Here is a 16,219-nt window from a genome sequence, read left to right on the forward strand (position 1 = left end):
TTTGTTTGTCAGTGGAGTGTCTCTTTATTAATGTTTTTTCATAATTATTTCTAGCATGTTTTCAAACTGATTTTCAAGAACTCAAATCCAGCACAATTACAAAAATAATGTATATAGCATCATTTGCTTGACGGTATATTGTTAGAGGAGAACTTTGAAGAGTCATTATCTTCAGCAAAATGCCCTTGGAGATTTATTTCAGCCCTATGTTTTACCTCTAATTCATGGCACAGATGACCAAGATGTTTATGAAGACATGCAGCTTCACTAGAGCTATTATGAGTTCATCACTGTTTCTTGACTATATCAATGAGTTAAAGATTTTATGAGAAAGCAGAGGCACATTACAAAAGGACAGAAGAATTGTCATATTACCACCCAGATTTTAGCAGAAATTCCACAAGGAAACAGGGCTGATGAAATTATGTTGTCATTGAACCTACCTGTCCATCTCCCTCAGTGACTTTTGAACCCAGCAGATAATTACTGGAAAATTTGTTTGGAATGAGGAGGAAGGATAGTTCTCAAAGAGGTATCCTTTAAAAAGGCAGATAACTTGGGAAAACACAAAGAAATCAGTGTCCTCTTTGAGGAAAAGGTAACCACGTTAACTTAGTTATACTACTAGACATTGGAAGATCCCCTTGGAAGCAAGATATAAGGAAACAGTTAATAACAAAGATATAGGAGGGCTGAGTGGTTTGGAAATACAGAAACAGTAGATGACATCAGATCAATGAGATTAGTCCCTTGCATAGTGGCAGTCCAGATCTGGAAGAGTCCCCTGGAACATTCTTTACCTTCCTCCTGCCCACCATGAGTGACTCTAAAGACTCTGAGTACCCAAGATTAAACATCACAAAAGAAAGCAGGAGAGAAAACAGGAGTGAACCACAAAATCTACTGTGCTACAAAAATTAGATGGAAAAAAATATTTTTCACTGGTCCTGCCATCATGGTCCCTTCAGACCACAGGAGTGGCAACAGGTTTCTGCTAATTTATGTCCACATGCGCACCCAGCATTCCTTCAGTCTTCCTGGGACATTTCAGGAAGGCTCAAACCTGACAGGCTTTTTACTGTACTGTGCACCTGTATTAAAGCACCTCTTGGTGAAGTTCTGGTGTCACTGTCTCACAGTGAGAGCAGAAGAACTCTCCATCAAGAATAGAGTTATCAGATATCAGGAAACTTTAATAATAGAGCAAATCCTAAAGAGCTGGTCATGGTAACATTCCTACTTTTAAAAAAGTACAAAGAGAATAGGCTAAGGGTAACCCACCATAATCTAAGATTTAACACACAGTATGAGCAGACATGATGACCAAGCATCTTTCCAGTACAGTTAGTAATCTGTCTCTGATAAGAAAATCTTTTTCCAGCAGAATTCTCCCTGTTCTGTTATGTCTTTCCTAAATTGCTGATGTAGCACAAGCAAGCCTTACTGATCTCCTTCCTCCTCTATGCTCTTTGGAAGATTATTTCTGAACATGAATGGATATAAATTATAATATAGTTCCCACTTTAAATGTAGTTGCAACTTATTTAGACACACACTTGATTTCAATCCCATATTTTTTGGTATAAATACTCCTTCTTCCTTGATACTTACAGACCTTGTCATAACCTTTAATCTCCACTTTCTTAAGTTACCCAAGGTAAGCTCTTTCAGTGTCTTTTCAGAAGCCAGGTAGTCCTACTCACACTGTAAGTCTCCACTTGGTCACTCAAAGTAGTCAACCAGAGCTGCACACAAGACTCTAAACAAACCCTCATCAGTCCTTTGCACAAATTCTTTTCCCGTCTCTCCCAAAAACCATTTGCCTAATCTGCACTCAAATTACATGTACTTTCCACATTTGCATGTCCTGTTAGTGACTCATTGTGTCCTTGGCACAAAGCAAAAAATTTTCTTTCTAGCCTTAAGTATATGACTTTGTAATTAAAATTTGGTTGAGTCACTCCAATACAAAAACTCTTTTCCTCCTTCCTGTATAACCACTTGATTCCTCTCAGGATGAGAACCGCTTAGTTTAGAACATTTTCAGATAACATCAGTACAGGCCCTTGAACAAGATTCCTAATTCAAGAACCTTCTCTTGAACCAGACCCAAGTAATGGATCAGACAGGATCAGTCCCATGACTCATGCCTGCAGAACACTACAAGTAATCCTAATTAAACTCAATAATTCCCTTTCCACTAAAGTGATTTAGCTTTAAACTAGGTGTTTAAAGCTAGTTTACCTTATACTAGTTTACCTTACACTCTTTCTGACAGGTCACATCTTCTCCCAATTCCTGTCACTTAAAATTCAACAAAGGATATCACCTGAAATACTCTGCTGAAATCTAGACAAATAAAGTAAATTGTATTACCTTTGCCTTAAATGCCAGCTAAACTTTGCAAAACAGGTATGAATTTATTCAGACATAATCCTTCGTTAGTGAAACGTACATTAGATGTTGCTACATATATCTGATATTTTCTCATTCAAATAGTTTTTTCAAAATTGTTCTTCTGCTCAAGAAAATAAGCATGTAGCTGCCCTGGTGATTTCCTGGTTTTAGTAAAATAGGTAATGTGTTTGCTAATTGTCCTTATAAGTATCTGTAGTTGTATTTGTTATTATCTATATAATAGGTTGTATTTAAATATTCCATTGAAAGTTTAATAGAAAGCAAATGGTTCGGGACTTACAGCAATACAGTAATCTTTTCAGTGCTATAGCACTGAGATTTTAGGGAAATCCTGATTTCCCCACAGAATGCAGTTTAAACCTTGCTTCTGACACAGACACAGTACTCTCTGTTATTTTACTATAATATTTATTTATCCCCATTAATTCACACTGAGAAGATTGCTTACGAAAAACTCAACTGATTTTTATTTAGAAGTTAGGCATCATCAACATATACCACTACCCTCTTTCCTCTATTAGCCAGGACTTCACTCCCTTTCTTCCTTCTTTCACCCCTTTTCATTAAGTACTTTGTTTTAGTTTTTGCTTTTTTCCTAGATCTAGTTCACTGAAGTTTATGGCCATATGCCCTTCTTCCTTTAATTTTTGTGCACAGGAAATCTGCAGCACTATAGAACTGTAATACCCTGTCAGAGCAGGACAATCCTATTTTTCTGATAGTATCATCTATGCTGAGCTCAATAATTAAAGGCTAATTGATAGAAATATAGTTCAGCTTATTAGAAATAGAAAATTCCTTCAGGCATTGAACAACCATGAAAGTCTGGGTCAGAAGGAAACATGCATGGCATTCACAGTGAAGACTAAATATATGTAAATTCAGGGACACTGAGTATGAAAAACAAAACCAAAATACATTTGCCTTTTTAATTCAGTCAAAATTTACTGAAAAGAATAACTATATAATTTTATGATCAGCATGGACCTGGTTTTCATGAAAATCTTGGAAGTAACTAAGTGAATGAATAAAACCTATTCAACCTTCACAGCAGTGCAATGTAACCCAAACAAATACTGTTTACAATTCTGCTAGGTCTCTGATACTGTGCAAAACAAGAATATTGCTGATATCTTTTCTTGTGAAGGCTGGATAGACTACATATCCTCTCTTAAGGAACATTCACAGTTAAGAACAAAGAACATCTTTTACTCCCTCTAGTACAGTGCATACTCTCCAGCGGGCTTGTAGAGACAGAAAAACTGAAATTATGGTAAGTGCAGGACTTTTTTAATTTACTTTTTACTACATTAATGCATTAGCACTAAAACTGCTGTGGATGAGACTGTAAAACTTTAAATTTATTTCTAACAGTTTTCAAATCCTTGAATCTGGCTTTCTTCTTTTTGAGGGCATGAGGAAACTTTTTTCATTTTTAGGCCCTTCATCATCTGAATTGGTTTCTATTTGATTTACTGATTTTGGCATTCAAAATTAAGTAAAACAACTTCTTTCAAGGCTAAACTGACAAATTAATTTGTGTATCCAGAGGAATTCTGCAGTCAAGTGTCAATGTGACACTAACCAAGAAATGGGAAGGGATCACACCTTCTAAATAGATTTAAAAAAAATTCTACAATCTTATTCTGCTTCAGCAGGACTTGTAACTAAAAAGATAAGGGAATTTATCAGTATATCTTCAGTATAGGTGGATGGGAAGTGTGCTGTGGGGTTTTGTGTTTAGCAAACCGATAGAATTTGTTTCCTTAGAAATTCAGTTTCTTTAAACTCTTCATATGTATCTTTTTGTAAGTATTTTATTATTAAATCAAACTGATAATTTTAGTGTTTTTACAGATAAATGTTGCAAAGTAAGAAATCTGCATCACTTTTCAGGCCATCTTTGCTCTGGAAATAATTTAGAACTCCTGAAGTAGCTTGTGTTTACCATTTATCATGGTACCTATGTCCAAACAGTTATCCTCCCTGGATGCAGAATTAATAAAGAGGTTGACTTGAAGCTGTTAATCTTGTTTCAAAGGAAAAAGAAAAAGTCCCTTGTGAGACTTAAAGGTGAAAAAGGTTGCCTATTGCAAGTGCTACTTGAAGAACAGTGAAATAGATTGAATAAAGAAAGTGCTTCTCAATAATGCTTCACAAAGTTCTGAGTTTTCTGGTTAAATTTTTCTCTGCTTTACACTATGATTGAATTCTTCCTGAATCCTAAGGAAAGTTTACATAAGGGACAATTTTAAAAAAATTTAAAATTTGTTTTAAAATTTAAACCAGGTATTTTTACTTTTTTATTTCTCTTGTAATCCCCCTGTGTAGAATCAAGTACTAAAGGTCAAAATACTATATTTGCTTACACCAATAATTCAAGTCACTTGAATTGCTCTAGATTTCCATATGGATAAACAGGATCTGAATAAGGACTACCAAAATAGCATCTTGCTGTGCTGTTGCCTGCTGATTTCTAGCTGCCACAGGGATTTTTTAACTTGTACTAGAAGAGACCAAATATATATGGAATATTTATATTTGCAAAATCATACATCACAAACTGCACAGGAAGTGCACAGTTACTCTTCTGGCATGATTCAAGTGTCTAGCTGCTTTTAGAAACAGGTTCGTTTAGAAACAATATGCATGTGGATATGTTGATCGCTGAACTTCTGCTGTTGACAAATACAGTTTGAAAATATGCAAAAATGTACAGTTTCATTATCTTGATTAAATCTTTTCAAATTACCAGGTTGTTTTCCCTGATTCCAAATATGAATGACAATTCAAAGTAATGCAAATGATGATTTTATTCCTTTAGTCTATTTTCTTGACTATATAGAACTATGGGGAAGGAAATGCTTTTATCTTTGCATCGCAGGCAACCATGTGCTTCACCAAGGAAGGAAATGACATTTTTTGGTCTTAGTTTTGACACTGCACAGGTAGAAATTTATATTACAGCAAAATAAAAAGACAGAAGAAAAAATTAGGAGGCAAGCAAAACAAGTAAAAAAATAAAATTGAGTGAGGAGCACTTAAGGAAAGTTTGATTTGTGGCAGTATTACACCAGAAAACAAACTTGTGAAAAAAAAAATTACAAAAAAAGAAGAGAAAATAGTCAATGAACATTTTGAACATGAAATTTGTTATAATCTGGTTTCAGTACATACAGAAAGAGATATAGAGAAAAAAGTTAGGCCTGCAGAAACCTGAAATCCAAATGATGACCAAAACATAGAATTCATTATTTCATTTCTGATCATCACCAAAGAGGAAAGTTTAGACCAAAACACTTGGATATAATATGAGATGAAAAAATAGCAGAACAACAACAATAGTTCAGACAGGTGAGACTGAAGCTTATTAACCCAAAGGAAAAAGTTGCATTTTTCTTTGATTTCAAGCCAAGACAGGCTGCATTGATTCCTGACCTAGAGAAATACTCCTCAACATGTCTGTCTTTTTGCAGTGATACTGGTAATTCTCAGATATACTCTAAGAAGAAAATAACTTTCAAGATATGTGAATTCAGTAATAAATCTGATGGAAATAAGGCCAGCCAAGGAACTTGATTGATCTATTTGGATTTACTCTTTGTTTAAATAAAAAATAAGTCCTACAGATTCTGTACAGAAATACATTATATTATATATAATTATATGTTGGTTATAAAATGCTGAATGTCTAACCACATTCAGAAGGAACTATCTCTTAAGGAACCCTGTGTGAAGGAACTTCTAGCTGCTTGCAAAAATCACTGAGATTACTGGATTTCTGACAGCCACAGAAGACCAGCAGATCTTGCATAACTGGGAACTCAGCAGACTTTTGAAATGGATTTGTGCAAAATACATCTTTTAGGGCTAAAAACAATAAATCGTTCAGGATATCACTGTTTTTGTTAAACATGCATCAATGCATGGACATTCTGTCCATCAAGCTGAACTGGACCATAAGACATAGAGAAACACTGAGAGATAAACTTTTTTCCCTGATATTTATTTTACTTTTAAAAATTCTGCAAAATAACTTCTGCCCCAATTAAATCCAATTTTTTTTTTTTTTACTCACTTTTTAAGGCAGTAAGAAAAACACAGTAAGGGTAAAGCCAGACAAGCAGCTGATGGATTGCCAGCAGCGCCCGAGGGCAGCTCCGCTCTGTGTGTGCAGAATGCCCTCTGCTGGCACGGAGGGACACGCTGCACTCAGAGCCTCACCCACACCAGCTCCCTAGCTATTCTCTGGGGTCCTGCCAGCCTCAGAGCCTCATCATATGGCTAAGGAAAATCATTGGCAAGCCAGGTCTACTACTGCATCCACCAGAATATTCACACTAAAATCAGGCTATATTTCAGCCTATTTAAGAGATGATGATAGAATTGAAACCTTCCCCATCCCTGTACTTTGCAACTTGGACAAAAAACACATTTGCAGACATGCTTAGGATGCAGAACAATACCCTTCATATGATCTTTATTTGTTAAAGTTTTTCATATTTGTGGGGAATGGGGGGAGGGAGGAAGAGGGAAAACGAATATAGGAAAATGTGTTAGGTATGTAAATTAGGCAAAGATAAATCATTTGCATAAACAAATGTGAATATGAAGCTGATACAGAACATATCATGTGACTTTGTAAACATCTCCAGATAGCATAATGCAGATAACACAAGAATATTTAAAGGTGCACTTTTACTCTTTTTGTGACAGGAACAGTTTTAGTGTTTATCAGTAAATCATCTACACCTGAATCAACATTCTAGGATTAAGAACCTGCTGGGATGTGTGGGTTCATTTCAACAGAAAGTCATCTTTTTAGATATTTTTTCTTACAAACGATTCATACTGATTTTTTTCATAGTTAAGGAAAAAAAAAAGAATAAAAGTAGTTCTTCAGTAGAGTTCAGGAGTATTTACAGGAAAAATATGAAATGAATAAAAAGAGCACCTGCCTTCAGGCACAACCCTCTATGTAAAAGGTGAAGTACACAGAAAATTAAGAATGGAAAAATTACACAGAAATGTATAAAAACAAAGCCACACATGTTCCAGCACTGAAATTGTGAACAATTGCAGTGCTGGAATTGCCCTGACTTGCAATATCCTCAACTGGAAGATATTGAAAAGTAATGAAAATTATTTATTACACCTTTACAAATGGGACACATAAGAAATTTGCCAAATTCAATCCATAATTATAAACAAAATTATTTAATCATTTTAGGGAGTTTAAATTTTCATAGAATAAAATGGGGATCAGAGGATCTTGTGCATCTTATATTTGCAGCTACAGCTGGGTGTTCCTTTCACTTCTGCTGACACATCTCTAATAGCTTTTCTTCTCATTAGACACTTGTTTAGCTAAGTTTTAGAGAAGTGTCACAACCTCTATATAATACCATGATTCTTCTCTAAACCCCTCAGGGCATCTGCATTTTGATTCTGAAGGTGAGTCATAGGGAGACGTGTTTTCTTATGTCTTTGGAGAAGAAAAAGTTTCAGAAATCATGTCTCCAGGCTCTCACTTATTTTCTAAAAAGGCCCTCAAAACATCAATTTATGTACAGCCATTGATCTTCTCCATCTCTTAGTAATTTTTTAAACTTTTTTCAAAATCCTTTTGTTAATCCTTTTTATATCTTCAGGTGTTTATTCCCCAGTGGTCCTGCTTCTATGATTTCTGTGGTCTTGTCTTATGGATATCAGTCTTTAATGCATTATTCTGCACCTAAGTTTCCAGGGATTCAAGTATTTTCCTTACATGACATGAGTTTTTTATCAAATTTTTTTTCATCATCCCATAAGAGAAGCTGTTCCAGCTCAAATTTATGCAATACCTCAAACAGAATGAACACCATGGTCTTCCCCAAGCTGACCACTGCTGCATTTTTACTTTCTGCTGCTCTTCTCCTCATGACAGTCAGCAGCTGCCCTATGCTCCACAATAAAAATACTCTGTTGAATTCATGATCTACCCAACGGCCCAATCTTTGACAAATACTCAGCAGACTCACCTTACATTTCAGTCTAGCCCATGCTCAGTAAAAGTTTGGCAGTGTGATCTTACATAACAAAAAAATGGATTATTTTTTCTCCATACAATTTAGCATCTGCAGCAAAAAAGCTGCTATATGCTGCTTCATCAGTCATGGCCTGTAACTTCTCTGAGGCAGCAGCAAAACTGAAAGAGACACTGCTGAATTTCCCTTTCTCATTCACACAAATTGTATAAACAGCAGATTCAAGTGCCTGTAACAGTGCAAATAACAGACTTGGTAAGTAACTAAATTTGTGTGATTGAAGTTAAGAAAGCAGCCATAGCTTCTCTTGATGTCTCAGGTTTTAGCTTTTATATTTTTCAGATTCTGTACTGCTTTTGTGTGTACTTCTGAGCTTCATATTAGAGAATAGTTAGCTCTCTTCACAGAGTAGGGAGACAAAACAATTCTTTCTCTAGCTGGGGACCAAGGAAAAATGATCCAAATTTCAGGCCCATGAGCATAACCAAACATAGGCTGAAGAGAGAAAAATAAGAAGGATGGGACTTCATAAGCTAAAGATATAACTGGACAATTAACTCCAATATGCAAATGGATCAGAACTTATAAAAGTGTGAGACCCCATGACCACTCATGCATTTTGTGATCATTTTGGGTTCATCTTGGGTGTAGCTCTGGCTGGGCTCTTGTACTGCCCAAGGTGGATCCATTAAGGCCTTCTAATAAATACTTACTTTATTCTTTGGTTCCGTCTTGTCTCTGTTCTAGGTCAGCCTTCACAAGCATCACTCTGCCTCTTAGGCAAGGCTGCAGGCAGGCACTGAGCAAACAAAACAGCAGCACCTCAATTCCCTGTGCTCACAGCAGGTGATCAGGGAGCTAGAACACATGACAAACAAGAAGCTGAGAGAAGTAGGCAAAGCAGAGGCTTTATTGCTGTTTTCAAATGCCTAATGGAAGTGTGTCATACTCATTTTAGAGATGCACACGGACAGAGTGAGAGGCAAAAAAGGCATTGGAAACAGCACATAAAAAAATACCACTTAGTTTCCTTTTCTCGTTGGTTTGGTTTAGTAGTTGTTGGGGTTCTGAGGGTTTGTTTGGCTGGGGTTTTTTTGTCTTTTTTTGTTTTTTGTTTTTTGTTTGTTTTGTTTTTTGGGCTTTTGTTTTTGTTTTTGTTTTTTTCTTTTATTTTTCTTTTAACAGTGATGGAAATCAAATGCTGGTACAATTTAGAGGGTCAGCAGATTTTTCACGCCGGCTCCCTCCCTACCTAAATGATGCTGGAAGGTTAGGATTTGTCACAGGAGAGGCTCCTCCACTAGAGGGCAGTGTTGTGCCAGCACCCGGGAAAAACAGGCGCCACGTTAAAAACGGGCGCGGGCTGTTTGCACCGAGAGAGCGCAGCGTTAAAGAGCTCCCTTCTGTGCGTGCCTCAAACGGGACCCCCATCTGACCGCAGGGAAGGTGTATGGTGGAGAAGGGGACACACAGCCCACCTACTCTCATTTCACAGAGAGGAAAGTCTTGGAAAATGACAGGAGAGTGGGATAGGAAAGAAGAAATGTTCCTTTTGAAAGAAACTCTTACTATACCAGTAAGGCTTCAGAATAAGGGGGTTGTGTACACTCTCTGTCTAAGCTGACTTGACCAAAAGGACTCTTAGCAGATGGAAAATTGATCCTGGTTTTCTGCTGGGATTGCCAGCGGCACAGGTGAATGCATTCTCACTTAAACTAAATTTTCCTTTCTTTTGTTTATGCATTTATATCACAGGCTAACCAGTTACTTTAAAGCCAGAAGGCTTTGTGACCAACCTGCCACCGCCCGCTGAGATAAGGGATCTGGGATAGCCAAAGCTTTTTAAAAGCCCGAAGGATAGGGACATAGAAAGGATGTCAGGCATTAAGCAAATACTAAGCAGAAGGATTTAAGAAATTTTTTCCAGAAACATTCTTCTTAAAGATGTTTGGATTAAACTATATTTTCATTTTTAAACGTTATTGTCTTTGATTAAAACTCTTTCTGAAGTTACTTTGTGTTTTGAAATGTTTATGATGTGGGAGCATTCTCTTTGTTGTTTTTATTTAGGCCATATCATTGTCTTCTTTTTTTAAGCTTTCCCTTTCCACCTTCCTGCTTTAGAATATAAAAATAATTGCAATGTAGCATGCATGGTAACTAAAAAATCTAAATTTCAGTCCAGGAGAAAAGACTCTACCAGTTTTAGATATAGTTCTAATAAATAAGACTAATTATCACAGAAGCACTGGGAAAAGATACAGAAGCAGAGTGGTGAAAGGTTCCTGGCAACTGAGAATTTAACTTGAGCTTTAACTTTCTGTTTCAGATGGGTTCAAATTTAGCCTCACTTGTCCCAGGTAACTTCTTGAGAGCACATAAAGTACAGAAAGATGTAAATCTGCATTCATCAAGACTCACTTTTTTCTAAACTTTGCCAGAGTGTGTTTGAGTAATTGAGATTGATCATTAAAATCTAGGAGATTTTGTTTGTTTGGGAGTTTTTAAGCAAATATCTTATAAAAGCAAAAGCAGCATGACCCCTCTAATATGAATTGGGGAATAGCTCACAAATGTAGGTCTGATCTTCTACTTTTTAAAATGAAAATATTGAAGAGCTGTTGTTAAGAAATCATCAGATATTAATAGAAACTAAACTGCTCTCATCTGAAACCTTTCATTCAGAGGTTTAAGGAGGATACCTTAAAGGGTGAAGGCCCTTTATTACCCACTTCACAAAGAAAGCCTAAGATACCTGAACTAGGTGATACCTGAAGAGGCACAGAAGTCAGCTCCAAGGCTTCTCTGCCCCATTGAGGTGGTGCAGAAGGCCAAACAGCTCAGAACAACACCTTGCCTGCAGCTTGGATGCTTTTTAGGAAATAAGTTTCTGTTTTGCTGCTCTGCACTAATAGCATGTGAGACTTGAAGAGCTGATGCATGTTTAATATATGAGAGGGCAGGAAAGGAGGTTGTTAAATTTGTGTATGAAAGTGTAGGGTGCCCCTGTCTCCCTCTCACAGGTTTACACAACTCCTGGTGAGGTATTTGCATGGGTTCTTTGCACACCTTTTTTGCCTCCAGGCGGAGGCAGGGAGGGACATATTGAAGAGGAAGGGAAGTCAGGAGTGTTTTGCTAAAGTTCTCCCTGTTGCTTTCCCACTTCCTTCTGGTATCAGCAGCTGCGGGTGGGGATGCTGAAGGGGAAGCCAGACCAGCTGATAACCCCCTGCTTAGCCATTCACATGAGGGTATATAGGGTGGAAACTGAAGTAACTTCTTCCTTGAGAAAGTTTCCCTTCCCCTCTTACGTCCCAGTGTGCACTTCCCGCAGCTCGGGCTCGCTCCCTTCTCCCCTCCCCGGCGCAGCTGCTGCCATCGCCGCCCCCGCGCTCTCAGGCCTGCACCGGGCCCGTCCAGCCCCGCGTCCCCCCGGGACAGCCTGAGCCCGGGCAGGGAGGCGCAGAACCGGGGCTCGGTGAGCGGTTGGTGCGGGAAGGCAGGGCACCGGCACAGGCATTCCTGAGGAGCACGGAGGAGGGGGACTGAGGGAGCAAAACTTCACCAGGACAAACCCTCCCTAGCTGCCAGAGGCTCTCTCCCCACACAAACTGCTCGTGCGCAGCTCCCAGCCCTGCCCTGCTCCTCCATCCTCCCTCTCACCCCAATTTCTTCTGATTTCCTCTCATACACAGCTTCTAGCAACTTCCCAGACAGCCAGTGTCTGAGTGGCTAGCTTGCCTTACCGAGATGGCCACCACGTCCCCCCCACATCCCCCTTGCCTCAGACTAGGAGGCTTTGGTTACTGCAAACTCAGCCATCACAGCTACACTCACATCACCGGCAATTCAGCTAATTAAATAGTGTAACCAAGCTACCCCTGCTGAGGCGCTCAGTGAGATAGAGCTGTGGGAGGTGTGTGACAGTGGTGCTGTGGCACACTCTGTGAGCCCCCTCAGCTCCTGTTTCACAGGGCTGGGCCTGCATTCATGGGGGCTCTTCATGCCATAGTGAGCTGTGTGCCTGCATTCATGGGGGCTCTTCGTGCCATAGAGAGCTCTGTGCCTGCATTCATGGGGGCTCTTCATGTCATAGTGAACTCTGCCTTCCAGGGGGTTTCCCTGTGGAAGGTTTAGCAAAAGCCTGGTGTTCCCATTTTGGTCTGTCTGTTTTCTGCTGCGGCACTGCTTTCAATTCCCCCTGAGCTCCTGCTGCTGAACCCAGGCAGACAGAACACAGGAGTGCTGCTGTGAGCAGAACCCACACTGCTTGCAGGGCAAAAAGCCTCATTCAAAAGCCACCTCATTGAGCCCCCCGTGTGGGTGAGCTTGGCAGTAAAAGGGGCAGAGAGGAGCCTGTGACACAGCAGTGGGCACTGGGGTCAGCGACAGGCATGGAAGGCAGTGCAGGGCAGTGCAGGTGAATCCCTTGGTCGAACATGACAGCTAATGCCTGAATATGAGCTTTATATTGAAATAAAAATTGCTTGAGATTTGAGTTCTCCTCAGGTCACACAAAGAAGCAAATTTTTTTTGTACAGCAAGTGCTTTTCATCAGCTTCAGCTGTCCTGAGAAAGGACTGTGATTTATTACAGTGCAGAAACTCCAGCAGAAAACCAGGATCTTAACACACACTTGATTGTGATGCCCTGGAGTGCACTGGGGTTTCCTTCATGACAGAAACGTGCCCCTCACAAGGCACAGTCAGGGCAAGGACACTGCCAGTGTCCTTTGACTTCTTTCTTGAATTTGTCAATCCTGCCTGTCTCTAGTGTAGAGAAATATAAATAGTGGAAACAGATTTCTGCACTCCCTGTTCAGGCAAGTATAAATATATTAATAACAGGAAATGGTTATAAGGTTATAAATATTGAATAGCAAGAATTTAAAAGAGCCCCAGGACTGAGATGAGGATCTTCCAGGGAATCCTGCATGTCGATATTCCCAAACAGCATCTGGAATGCCAGATTGTTCCCATAAGCATGACACTGCATGTAGACACAAGGAAATGCTGTTAATTTGCTTATGACCAAACTTCTGTCAGAAATACTAAAACTGCCTTCAATTGAGAAAGCGATGGAAATGCAGCAGCATGTTTTTGAGGAAGTCTAGCTCTGTCTGCAGACACAAAGATAACACTAACTTACCCTACGAAAAATGTTGGTTCTCATAGTGCGCCGCAGCAAATGCAAGCAGAAGCTCCTGCCAGTGTTCAGGAATATCAGGTTTGTTCTGAAAATCAGGTAATTTCCAAAATCACTGCCATGGCAAGATGGCACTTCACCGCAGAACTCTGACACTGGGGAGTGGCATGGCATTGTGAAGCAGAACTGCTGACTCTTTGCCTTGCCCCCTGATGAGGTTCAAGTACTCAAAATGTTACCCCAGAAGCGGCACAAAACCAGGTAGTTTGAAACTTTCAGTACAAGTACGTACAAAGATGATTGATAAATATGTTATTTCTTCTCCTGTGCCAAGTCTGTCCCCATGTCATCAAAAGCTGGGAAATAAAATCTCCAACAAACTTGTTAGTTAAGAAAAACAGTATTACTTTATTAGTAACACTGGGTGCATGGGGAATTCCTTAATATGTATGTATTCAATAACCTAACAGACCAGATTATATTCGTGAAACTAGTACACATTCATCACATTTCCTGAATACATGTATATATACTAATTATTTCAATTCAATGTTTTGATATAGTTGTGGATCTTGTGATGAAAGTTTTCTCCTTGAGACTGTCAGGTCATAATGTACTTCTCTTATCATTCTTAGCTCTGACACACAATCCTTGTTCTCAAAACTAAGATATCAGCTAGTACATAGTAATCACTGATAGAAGTAAACAAGGAAGCATTAGCTGGCACAAGACTTATTAGTCACAGATGTAGGGAGTTAACACAAAGCAAAATTAATCTCTGGTATTTGCACTAAGCACTGTATGGTACAAAACTAAGCATTAACCATGAATACGGGGACCATACTCTAATGTGCTAAAGTTAAAAGAATTTTCCAACTTCTTCCCTGACTGCTGCATAGACTTCTTTTTACAGAAATATAACCTGTTCAGTAACAACTAGGAGGCAAAAGCCCTGTGAGCAAGAGGAGGAGAAGGCAGGAAGCAAAGTTTCATTGAAAAACCCTGTTAATGTTGACTTTCTCTTGCTCTGTGCTCCACATATTTGCATGTGTTGTATATTACAGAGCAACACTATTCTGACTTAGGAAAGAGTTTTTCAAACTGCTTTAATGATATTAATGCAGCTGTCCAAAGGTGTTCTTCCAAATAGTGTCCTCCCGTCCTGCTCCCACTATATACACAGGTTTAAATATTAGCTGCCCCAACCAGTCATCTTTGCCTTTTTCTTCTCCCACCTGCCCCCACAATTAACTCTGTTACACAGTCTCTCCTTATTTGGAATCATATAATACACTTACAGTTAGTGAAATGAAGCAGGTAAAAAACAATGTCAAAAGATAAAGAAATTTTTTTGTATCGTGTTCCTTCAGTTTACAGCAACTTAAACAGTCATATTGACACAGCTGTGGAGGTAACAAAATCCTAACTATGATATTCTTTGTGACCATTGAATTGGAAAGCAGGAGGCATTCAGATGGAAGTGCCTGACTTTTCAAACCATTTTGGAGCAAAGAACATCTGTAGATTAAAGAAAAATGTCTTAAAAAGATGAACTAACATTTACAGCAGAGTCTCACAGAATCATTAGGGCTGGAAGGGAACTCTGTAGATTCCAGTCCAGCCCTCCTGATGAGGTTACACAGGAACATGTCCAGGTGGGTTTTGAGTATCTCCAGAGAGAAAGACTCTATGATTGCCCTGGGTAGGTGTTCCAGTGAGCTGCCACCCTCAACTGAAAGAAGATCCTACTCACATTGAGGTGAAACTTCTTGTGTTTTAGTTTATGGACACTGCTTCTTGTCCTGTCTCTAGGTACCACTGAAAAAAACCTAACTCCATCTTCTGGGCACCCACCTCTGAGATATTTTTATTCATTAAAAAGATCCCCTCTTAGTCTTTTCTTCTCCAGACTGAGCATACCCAGCTCCCACAGTCTCTTCTCACAAGTGCGATGCTCCACATCCTAAATCATCTTTCTGATCTTTGCTGAAGCCTCTCCAGTATTTTGTTTTCTTTCGTGTACTGAATAGCCCAGAAATGGATGCAGCACTCCAGATGTGGCCTCAGCAGAGCCAAGTAGAGGGGGAGGATTGCTGGCCACACTCTTCCTGAATGGCCAAGGTTCCGATACTTTTTCTTCCCTTTCTTTTTTCCTTAATTTTTGACAAACTTAATTCCTATGTAGCCACTTTTCCCAAAGTTACATGGAAACATCCAAATAAATGCTCTGATTAAAAAAAATAAAGTTGCAGTCATAACATTTCCACATAAGAGCAGTAAGACACCACTGGTGTGCTGGAATTTAGATGCTAGGTTTGATCTATACAGAGAATGTGATGGCATGTGTATACATGAGAAAGCATTATCATTATTAGCATCCTTGTTTTCCTTGAATATGAACTAGTGATTTTGTTGTTGTTGCTGTTGCTGTTGTTTTTGTGAAAAGTGAAAAAGGCAAAATAACTTTACACTGCTTTCAGGTCCTGTTACTTAAAATACTAATTTATTCAGATTCTTTCTTCACCTAAAAATAGCTAATTTCCCTATATCACTCACAAATAACCTTCACTGAAATAAGTGGGAAAAAAACCAGAGATTTCAGGAAGCTGTTGCACCTGCAAATGTAAAAT

This window comes from Agelaius phoeniceus, chromosome Z (genome assembly GCF_051311805.1).
Source record: "Agelaius phoeniceus isolate bAgePho1 chromosome Z, bAgePho1.hap1, whole genome shotgun sequence".
Taxonomy (NCBI): domain Eukaryota; kingdom Metazoa; phylum Chordata; class Aves; order Passeriformes; family Icteridae; genus Agelaius; species Agelaius phoeniceus.